Raw genomic sequence first — 12,119 nt, forward strand, 5'->3', positions numbered from 1 at the left:
TCAACTGACAGCTTATCTATTTGTTGTGTCTTTCCTGTTAACCTCCTTTCCAATTCCTGGTAGAAATTATCATCGTGTTTTCTACCTTTATCCTTTTTCTTAACTCCTTACAAATTTTGTTTAATAAAGATGGTTGTCATCTTGTGGTGCTAAGAGAAAGAAAATTCTACTTACAGTTCCTTTGTGCACACAGTAGACTAAACAGCTGATGAGCCTGCCCAGCACATTCCTGCACTAATTTGTTGTATTCTGTTATTCGGACAACACCTTTACTTAAACTTCCTCTTTTATGTTGGAACACCATTTAGCTTAACCTAATGGAGAGCTTGACTCATCAATATATACTATTTAGGTATGCTCAGTTGTGACCAAGGTTGGCCAGCACTCGAAGCAACGTGTTGTACGTGTTGCCTCTCTGGCGCCTCAAATGTGTGTTGTGTGTGTGTGTGTGTGTGTGTCCACATTTCACCCCCTTGGATTTTGACGTGCCAAGAATCATAAGACGCGGAACAAAGACCTGACAACTATGGGGTAAATTATAACTCTGTGTGATCAATTGTGTGCGAGCCATGTGCACTTTTGTACTCAATTTTCGCAAGACGTCAGGAACCGTCTACAGGTCGTACTTCTGGTAAGAATGAGCTGAAATTTTGTATAGGCATGCCCAGTACGTCAGAGCAGGTCCATGTTAAATCTGGTGTCAGAGCGTGTCTCACGGGCAAGTGCCTAGTGATTTAATCCACTAAGCACTTGCTCAGACTAGGGAATGCTCTTTTCAGTATCAAGTACACTTACAGACCACGCCAAAGATTTCTGTGCCCCTGATGCAACACTTGTAAACAGTACTAATACACCTGACAACAAGTGTAAACAAAAGACATCCCTATACATTAACTCTTTGTTAGTCAGGTAGGGTGTTTTGGCACCCTAATTTTTTTTAAAAGCTCATATTCCCTAGCCGGTAATTCAAATATTTCTCTCGGTTCCACTACTCCCCTGATTTAGTGAGGGGAGGGAGCATGTGGATTGGTTTAGTCCTGTCTCTGCTGTAGTGAGAGAGAGGGGCACTTCCCCCCCCCCCTCCCTGGGGCGTCAGTGACCATCAAACTAACCATTTAGATCATATTTTGATATAGATCGTTTTTTTTTTTTTTTTTATCTTATTTCTGCATATTGTTTATCATTATACTGATTTTAAAATTAACAAAATGTATTTCCCTGTGCCTTTTCACCTGACAAATGAGCTGTTGGTCCATTTGTTATTTTTTTATTGATATTATAATTTATTGTATTTTATTATTATAAATTAATAAACACCACCTACAAGGCATTCCATCTTTTCATTAGTGATTGGAGAGAGGTGCTGAAGCAGCAGTATGAATATACTGTACTTTATATGTTAGTAACACTATATGCATTTTTGTACTGGGGTGTTGTAACACCCCACCAGACTAACCACGTCTGAATACCCCACAGGACTAACAAAGGGTTAATAAACTTGGTATTGAAAAATTACTCGTAGTTAAGAGGCATTATTTTAATTTTCAGGTACTCTTTTACATGTTTTCCAACAGAATATGGCTATTTGTCTTTCTCTCTGGTGAACGATATAACCTTCCATAATGCACTGCTCAGTATCTGGTGAGAAGGTCGTGGCTGGGGACAATGGAAGATGTGATCACCACACCCAAATTTATGCAATTATTGATCGATTGAACATGGTTCATTAGGTTGCTTATTCTTTCGTTTAAAGGATAAACGCAAGTTTAAAACAGCTGCTCCAATACAATTGTGATGGTCCAGGGGTGAGTTGAAATAGCCTAACTATCAAGTTGGGCCGTGTTGTGGCTCAATCAGTTGACACAGACTGTGTGCTGTGTCTCCCTTAAAGGGGGATGGTAGCAGTATCATACATCTGGCAGTATTAATGCACCCATCTGCTACTGTAACCGCCTCAGGAGATGTCTCAGTAGCTCCAAGCTGGCGGTTTCTTCAAAGTGCTTGAGAGTGAGGTGTCCTTTACCCTGTTCATACTCTTGCTAGTTGTTCTCCTTCTACAGAATACATGGAAAATCCCAAGCACTTTACAAAAGAGCAGCTGGCAAGCATTGTGTCCCTCTACAAGTCGGGAAGTCAGTGAAGGATATCTCAATGATCATTGGATTTGCAGAACGAACTGTTCAAAAGTGGATTAATCAATTTAAGGATGGTGGCGCCGAGGAAGTACCAGAACATGGATACCGCTCTGGGAGACCAAGGAGGACCACTAAACGGACTGCAAATGTTATCCGGAGGCATGTGGAGGCTAACCTATGCATTTCAGCAAGGGAAATAAAATAACCCACAACTGCTGACTAATGTCTCCAAGAGGACACTGCAACGCATCCTGCATGACAGGCTAGGTTATCACAGCTGCTGCCCTCGCCCCAAGCCTTGTCTAACTTCTTGGCAAGTAAAAAATAGGATTGCTTTTTTGCCAAAAATATTCTGAGTGGCAAGAAACCAAGTGGCAGCGTGTCCTGTGGACTGATGAAATGATTTTTTCTTTGGGTGGGAAAAGAGGTGGAAATATGTATTCCCGTTGCAGTGGCAGTGACAAACTCGACCCTCACTACACCAGGAAGACAGAAAAGTTCCCTGACAGTGTTATGGTCTGGGGTGCATTTGGGTACCACTCTCAGGGGAATTTTGTTGTGCTCTCCCAAAATGAGAACCTCAATAAAAAATACCTACCTGGAACTCTTGTGTGGCCACCTGCCAGAGAGTTTCGAGGCTTGCCAGACTGACATTTTTATGCAGGACGGTTCACCGTGCCACACAGCCCGTGATGTGAAACAGTGGTTGCGAGATTGTCAGGTTGAGTACATTGAAGATTGGCCCAGAAAATCCCCAAATTTGAACCCAAATGAAAATTTATGTGCAATCATTAAAAGGGAGCTAAAGAAACACGACACACACTCCATCCTGCAATGATCGAAGCATTGGAACAGGTGTGGAGGAATACTGACCCAGAACATTTAAGGAACCCAGTAGATTCTGTCCCGAAACGACTCAAATAGTCCTCTGAAGTACTAGTTATTTGTAAGTACCCATTTTATTAAGTTATTGTTAAGTATTGTTTACAGCTGTTGCATCGGGGGCACATGAACTTTTGGCGCGGACTGTATACTGAAGCTGTACTCACGCTGCTAATACCCACACAGTATATTAAAACCATTTATTCTCCGAGTTGTTTCAGGACAAGAAAGAAAATATCCCCGCTGACTGTCCCCTTTTAAGAAACAGGAGAAAGAGATGTCAGGGCAATTTACTGGCTCACATCTCATTAGTTACTTGTGTGACATCTATTCTAAACTGAGCTCTATCACACATTAACATAATTCTTCCAAACTTCATATTCAGTTTCTTGCTAGGACCCAGGTGTGATGCTCCCTGTGTGTATCCTTCCCCTAATACTACACTTTTCTTTCACTCCATACGTGGGTGTTACATACGTTTAGAAAGACAATACTTATTATTGTATTCCCAAACTTCCTACACTCCCTATCCCCACACAGATACAGAAAAACATATTAGCAAAAATATTTCGCACAAGTGGCTGTCGTTCAGTATCCATCCTACAAATTACATATATGTTAATGTTTACTAATTATTTACCAGTGATGGTTGTTAGAACCAATATTATCTCTTACATTTACAGCTGTGATCAGATTATATATATTTTGTGTCTGATCATAACATTTATCAAATTGGGTTATGTATCTTTCGGTATAAACGTACACGGGTGTTCGTGCAGACATATTAATGTTGATGGCCATGGTGTTCATCATGGAGAATGTCCAGTGAGAGGTGAGCAGAGCCCCGAGGTCGTCCCTGGGCAGACAAGTGAGCACCAGTAGCCTGGTGGACCACACTAAGAGGCGGCCCTTGAGGGACCAGTGGGCGAAGTCAGCAAGGAAGGCTGGGTCATCACTCACCACCAACACCGTCACGCACCATGACACCTGCCGCAGCTGATGACGCCAGAACGGTACATGTTACCTAAGTGAAAAACCCTCCTCATGTCGTGCCTGACCTGCTAGACTTTAACTTGTTCTTCATTTAATGAAAGTATAGGTAGCACTGGTCAGGTGGAAGCAGGGAGTCGGACATAATTCATTTACTCTAGCGTCCACAAACCCATATAAGGCCGACATTACGGACGTGCGTTTCACTACTCTGATAAGAGGTAGGGATTCTAAGGTAGCTCAAAACCGTTTTCCCATTTTTTGTAGTTATCCTTTAAAATCTGTGTACAAATTTTACATTGAGTCAAAGAACAACAACTTCACAATCCTGCTCAGCAGACTTAAAGTCCCATGACTATAATATTATCTCAATCAAAATTAATATGTTAAATCATACCACTGTACAATAGCATTCGTCTCTATAACTAAAAGCTCAAAAAACAAAATATTCATCCGTTGAGTGTCTTTCACGCAGTTAGAATATTATAACTCCTTTCTGCAATGATTTAAATTCATACACAAAATTTAATCTTTATTCTCCACTTCAGTATTGATATCAACCACCCTATGCTACTATTCTTCGACTGCCAATTGTTCTACACACGTTATATGGTTGCACTTTAACACCATAAATGTCATTCTGCTATAACATAATTTCATTATAACATCACATCACTGTAACATTACATTATTATAGCACCATATCCGTTAACATCACTTCATTATAGCATCACTTCATCATAGCGTCAATTCATTATAACATAACTTGATCATAATGACACTACAAAAGTAAAATACATTTTATTCACCATACCAATAATTATCCTACTATTCTTAATAATTATGAATGCACCTTAACTCGATTATCTGCACTAACTCTATACCTTTCTACAATTTACACACATCGCCCTTAACCTGCCCCATCCCGACCACTTTTCCACCACTGACTCCCCCCAATCCTGACCATTGTTTGATTTTTTTTTTTTTTGGCTCAAACCTTCGCTTTTGGTGAGAAACATCGAAAATTCATAGAGAAATCGCTCACCTGAGGTTTAAAATACTCGATCCAGGTAGGAGTTCCTCCTTACCTTACGGGGTTTTCTATCAGGTTGGCTGCAAAGAAAACGAGTTCTATGGGAGGATAACTATTCCACACCACTCATAAACGGTATTTATTTATTTATTTAGTACGAATTTATATGTAGCACGAGAGTATATTGGTTTTCAAATGGTAATATAGGCATTATAAGCATTGTTTCACTCACTAACTCATCACCATTCCTGACCTTTTTTTGCCACATTACCTGATCATCATTTCTGACTGTTTCTTCCTCTAATGTTTGTCCTCCACTTTGTCATCGATTGGGAAATCACTCTGGCCCTGAATTTCGTACCATGGCATGACATGGCTTTACTGGCCAGGTCACTGATAACAGGTGAATTGCTGAGAAAAGGGCATGCAGGGGGGGGAGGAGGTCATGCTGGGTAAGGCATTCTCCCTGCCTGGCATCTTGTAGAGGAAGGTGTCCCGTGTATACCTGCCAAAAATCACTCGCAAAAATTGAAAATGGTGCAAATTAGGGACTTTGCAATTGAATCGCGTTTATGTACGTCGACGGGATTGGCAGTGACGAAACGTGTGGACGTTAATTCACGTCGACGGGACGCCGCGGGTTAAGACAATCTACACTTTAACGTTATCTTTAGGTAAATAAGCTTACTTTAAAATAATATTAGAGGACGGGCCAAAGAGTATATTATACTCTTTGGCCCGTTCTCTTATACCATGGCACTACTTTACACTTCTTATTTTCTTTCCTGGATATTTCACTTTCTAATTCTTCTCTCTTCCACTCTCTTCATTCCACTTTCCTTGTATATTCCATAACAAAAATGTTTATTCACTGTTACCGTGGAGTTCGAAAACAGCACTCGTCTCATCATCATGGCAGAGTGTCTTAGGCGGGCCTCTGTTGCCACTATGCTCTCCTCTGACTCTCTGACACTTACTGACATCGAAGCTTCCCTCTCTCACTTATACCAGGAACAAGTACAGGAGGGAATAGGCATGTATTATTCATACCCTTCGTTCACTTCTCTCAGCTTTCTCAGTCAGGTTTGGTCTGCAACATTTTGACAGTGCCCGTTTTCTAACACTAATTTACACTAAACATGATTACCCTTTAATTCTGCGGCACCCTTCTTTCATCTTGTTCTCCTCCATAAAAGACACACAAACTTCAATAAGCGCAACCGAACGAAACGATTAACTTCAGCTCTTCATTCCCTTATCTGGTTCTCACTCATAAAACACAAGTAAAATCTAATAATTATAACATTACAAAACTATTAAGTGTCACTGTATGCCTCGGTCCTTCTTCTTCACTTTTCATCCTTCACTCTTCACTTTTCATTATTCACTGTTCTGCGGCGTCCTCTAGCTGTTCAAAGTGCCACAAGTACTTATAATGGTCTCTGAGTGTTTTCCGATACCCTTTATCCCTTGTTAAAGCTAGAAGGACATGATAGCTTCCATTTTCTGGCTATGGTTGTGGTGTGGGTAATTGTGGTCCTGCCGTGGGTGAGTCAGGCCTCTGTGGTATGTACCCACCGCATGCCGGGTAAGTGTCGTCATCACCGCCATCGTTGCTGTTATTACCATTGTTGCTGTTGCTGTCACATCATACTCCCCTCTCCAGAAAGGCACGTCCCCGTGACATCTGCTGATGGCGAAGTTCCTCGAAGGCCCACGAGTTAGAGCGTTGAATGACTGGTTGTGGGAGAAGTGCACGGTGTAAACAGTAGCACGAAAATGCTACCACAAAAAGGAAGAGGATGACCACACAAATAACAGTTATATACATGGACCAAAGTGTGGGAGCGTGCAGGTGTTGGCGGAGGGGCTCGATATCCTTTGTAAATTGGATGAGTTCCTGAAGTGGAAGTGGTCCACCCATCTCTACATCATTATGGGTACCTTTAAATGACAGATTTAAGAATGCTGACCTCTCGAGAGGTGTCAAAGATATATTTATTGGGATTGTTATGGGTGTTTTCTTTAACTCTTGTTGTCTTTAACTGTGGCATTGGCAGGCAAGACTAAGGCACTTCTGTAGTCGCTACAGCCTTCACCTAGGGCAAGTAAGCCAGTATTTTGACCTTCATGCTCTGTTGCTGGTTCACTGAAAGCGGTGATGAGAGATAGGGAGGTGAGTATGGAAATTAAGAAGTCACTGCATGATAGCATTGTGATCCCTACCCTGACATGTGGAAATGAGGCGTGGAACTTGCTAGTGGGGAACAAGTCAAGAGTGAGAGCAGTGGAAGTGAGTTACCTGAGAGGAGCATGTGGAGTGACATGGATGGACAGGTTGACGAATGAAGAAGTGAAAGAACACTGTGGAGTGGATGTGCAGTAGATGTGATTGAGAGAATTAGGAGAAATACACTGAGGTGGGTTGGACATGTGGAGAGAATGGAGAATGAAAGACTAAGAGAGTGTATATTTGTGAAGTAAAGGGAGGGAGAGGAAGGGGGAGACCAAGGATGAGGTGGAGGGATGGAGTTGAGAGGTATATGAGGGAGAAGTGAGTGAGTTGGGGGGAGGGCAGTCAAATGGTGGGTGACAGAGCGTCTTGGAGGCGTTTTGTCTGCGGGCAGCCTTTGCGAGATTAGGGCATCGGGCTATAGAAAGATAGATAGATAGATGTTCTGTCTGGGACTCTGTCTTATTTGGGCACGTGAGAGTAAAGTGAATGGGGTACGATACAGAAAAAGTTCATTCAGTCTTATGTCTTATAAACTTAGGAACAAAATCTTTTAGAACAACCTTAGAACACAGTTTACAAGCCTTAGGCTTTCCCCCAAACAGTGAAGTTTCACACAATACAACAGATGTATCATATATTGGCCCAGTAGGAGGACATATTAACAACTGGCTATGGTGTCTACACAAATCAAGTGAATCAAGGGTAACATAATGTCTCCTAGTCTAGCTTATCGCCAGATATTGAGCTACTCTGTCATGACGGATGAAGTACGCTTTTTCTGGGATTTTGAAGGATAAAGAACTTATCTGATATACATAAAAAATGTCATCAGGGTACCACCAAGTAAAACACAATGTTAGCAGAATCAGGGGACATTTGTGGAACAACAGATACAGCATCTTGGTACACAGCTAAAAAATTCTGGATGTGCAGGGTATAGGCCAGGTTTTAACAATGAAGCTTCTCTAAGAAGTGATAGAAGTACTGAATCAGGAACTAGAAATGATGAAAATCTTCCTGCCAACATCTTCTCTAAACCCGACATTAAATTAAAATGATAATTCTGTATATCCAACAAAGCAAAGGACAAACCAATCATTGCTTCAACAATCCTAATGTCTTCTTCATTTCTTAATGTTAACAAACTAACTTGTCTGACTAAATCATATGACACATTAGCTGCATTTTCCAATCGCTGGATAACTTTATGCATATCCTGCATATTTCTCAGAGTAGCATATAAAATCTGAGCATTCAAATTAAGTTCAATTCTTTCTTCTTCCGTAAAAGATTCAATATTATGTATCTGCTTATAAATCAAATCTATCTGTTCTTTGTTGCAGTACCAAATAAAGCATTAAATATTTTTCCCAAAATGTTTTATCATTTAAAATGAATGACATAATCATTTAAAGAGTGAAACAATTTGGCAAACTCTAAGTCAAAAGTTGTTAACGTTCTTTCAAATAATTATCTACAACTGAGGAGTTATCTATGTGTTCCACCGACCAGTTAACATCAGCAGCTAATTTATGTGCGTATGAAAGACGCTGATAGAGCTGGTTTATATAAATAAGGTAGGGGATGAGAAAATAGTCACCCATAAAATGCACCTGGTGTTGCGAGGTGAATGCAAGCCCTGCTCTCACTGGCGAGTCCTCCCAAGCCTGACATCCAAGTCCACTGATGAACACAGCCAGAAGGACCTGCTAGAAATCGGACTTTTTACCGTGTATACTCTATAGGTCAGTCCATAATATTAGGTAATTCTGTTACTTGCCCTATAGATCTTAAGCCATAAGCATTTCATTTTACTCCATCGATTTGTACTCTATCATCTGTCAGCTTAACTGCTACTGCCCATTCTTCCAGCATCTCCTGCAAACCCTGCATGCCTGGTGTATTTTGTGTGTCCTCTTCTGTTTCATTCACCCGAGAAATTTGAAAGGCTTCTCTCTCAGAGGTTTCCTCGCTGTATTCTTTCTCAGCATCTAAAACATATGTTAATTCATAATGCTTTATCTCCTCTGGTGGGAGAGGATCTTCATGAATGGGATTATGCTCTCTGTACATTACCATTTATCTTTTCAACTATGCTGCCCTCATGAGCAAGCCTCACTCTGTCTGTATGGACTTTCATGATCTTTCCAGTAATAATATGTACTACATCACATATCTTCCCTTTAACACAGAAGGGTCCATCATATAGGGGTTGCAATTTCTTTGATTCCCCTGGGTTGGGAATTCTCTGAATATAAACTCTGTCTCCCATATGGATTTCCTTCACCTTTGCCCTTGACTTCTGCTGGTTTTCCATGGCCTCTTGACTCTCTTAAATGTATATTAGGCACTTCTAAAATGTGCGATTGGCCTTAATGGTCATTTTATTCTTATAATCATCCAAATCATGACAGATCGGTTCCTGTTTTACGATATCATACAGGACACCTGGGTCCCTCAGAAACATGAGATAGAAAGGGGATTCCCTAAGTACCCTACGGTATGCTGTGTTGTATGTCCACTTGGCAAAGCACAACATCGAATCCCATATCTATGGATTATCTTCAACTAAGCTCCTTAGATATTTCATTACTTTGGCAGTGGCTCTCTCAATCACCCCATTCACACATGGATGATACAGTCATAGTCGTCTTCTTCATCCTCAACAACTCGGCTATTCCCTTAAGAGTCACAATTACGATTTCTGTTCATTGATCCATAACCATCCAATGCAGTGCCCCATGAAAACAACCTTCTTGATGAATGCCTTTGCAACTTCATCAGCTGTTTACGTACGGAGCGGCGCTGCCATCAAATATCGTGTCATCACATCAATTACCATCATGATGTATTTATAATCTTCCTCACTTGTATTTATAGGGTCAATCAAATCCATATGAATCCTCTCAGAAGGTACTCCTATCTTAGGTATCATTGTGGCAGCGCCAGGACGTTCCCCAGCGGCTTGAAGTGATTACATGTAAGGCACACCTTGCAGTAAGCCTCAACATGTTTACTCATCCATGGCCACAAACGAAATCATTTTAGTCTTTCCAAAATGACTTTAACTCCTCCATGACCTACAATCAGTAACTTATAAGCCATTTCCATTGCACTTTGTTTGCATTTGTCAGAAGTCACATCCTGGATTAAGCTTTCATCATAATAATTTCTACCAATATGATACAATAGGCCATCTTCTACTGTGAACTCACTAACTCCTAGTGCTGTCTGTGTATCCTTAATCTCTTCTCTTGTTACTTTCACTTTTCTGTCTTGTATGCACTTAACCCACCCCATCTGGGTGTCATGTTTACATGTCCTCCCAGAGCCATCCAGTGACACGTATACATGATCTCGTGTTTCGTGGCATTGGTTGAATATTCCATGGGTTATTTGCACCACATGCAGCCACTGGCAACCCTCCTGCATGCATCCGAGTCATGCTTCAGTCACCTGCTTACCTTCATAATGGATAGACCTGCGCAAAAATTTCCTTGTGTCTGGATCCTTGGCTGAGCGCCTACAGCTGCCAACTTCAACACAAACGAAATCCAAAGGCCAGAAAAGAAGAGGCCTTAGTGACAGTGCAATAGGGAGAGGCAAGGTGACATTATCACCAATTGTGAGTGGAGAAAGTGACTTATTCCTCTCAGGAAAGCAACCGCCATATTGAGTGTTGATATTTATGCATCGTGCGAGGAAGGTGGAGGACGTCACTCCACTGTGCGCCCATCATTTCCTCCTTTACATTCATCTCCTTTTTCCGATGATGGGTATGGTTCAGAAGATGTTAACGATCCTGGAGAGAGGGGTATTGGCAAGGATAAGGAGATGGAAGAGGAGGTAGCGAGTGGAGAAAGGGAGGAGGTGGAGAAGGGAGGGAGAAAAGGAGGAGGAAATGAGGTGTGTCGAACGCCAAGCCACCCCTCTCTATTTACATGAATAATGGAAGGAGAAAGTTTGTTTCATGATGAACTCAGTGCCTTATTTTTTACTGAAAGTTTTTATGTGTGTATGTTTGTTATGATGAAAAAGTACAGATCACAGGAAAAAAATTTTATTGTGGAATATGTAGTTGAGTGCAGAAAGGGAGGAGAGAGGAGGAAATGTGGTGTCTTACGCCACTGCCCTGTGTATTTATTGAAATAATGGAAGCAGAAATTTTCTCATGATGAAATCAGTGCTTTATTTTTTATTGAAGTTTTTTGTATGTGTATATTTATTATGATGAAAAAATCTAAATCACAGGAAAAAGAATGTTAGAGTGGAGAATACAGTAATTTCAATTATGGACAGTACGTGTATAACGATTTTGTTCACAATATTTCTTTTAGGTTTTATGTAGTAGTAGTAGTAGCAATAGTAGTATTAGTAGTTGTAGTAGTGGTATTATTTGTAGTAGTAGTACCGGAGTAGTAGTTGTAGTAGTGGTAGTTGTAGTAGTGGTAGTTGTAGTAGTAGTAGTAGTAGTAGTTGTAGTAATAACAGTATTATTTGTAGTAGTTGTAATACCCACACTACTAATCTCACAGCGATGCCAGAATCGAGCGACAAAGCAGGCCAAACATTCATCTCCGTGTGTGTGTTCTTACCTAATTGTTCTTACCTAATTGTATCATTATAGGAATGAGTCAAGCTTGTACTGTCCCGTGTCTTAAACCATATTTGTCGTACATATCCTTAAAATTGTGAATTGGTTGGGCACACACTATATCATTTGGTAGTGCATTCCACTGATCATTTGCTGTGTTTGGGAAACTAAATTTCCTTACGTCTTTATCACCTCTCTTCTTATGCAGTTTTTTGCAGTGTCCTCTTGCAGATACTCCCCATAGGTTAA

Source organism: Coenobita brevimanus, chromosome 25 (genome assembly GCF_032717465.1).
Source record: "Coenobita brevimanus isolate Jiangsu-jjx chromosome 25, ASM3271746v2, whole genome shotgun sequence".
In the NCBI taxonomy this organism is placed as follows: Eukaryota; Metazoa; Arthropoda; class Malacostraca; order Decapoda; family Coenobitidae; genus Coenobita; species Coenobita brevimanus.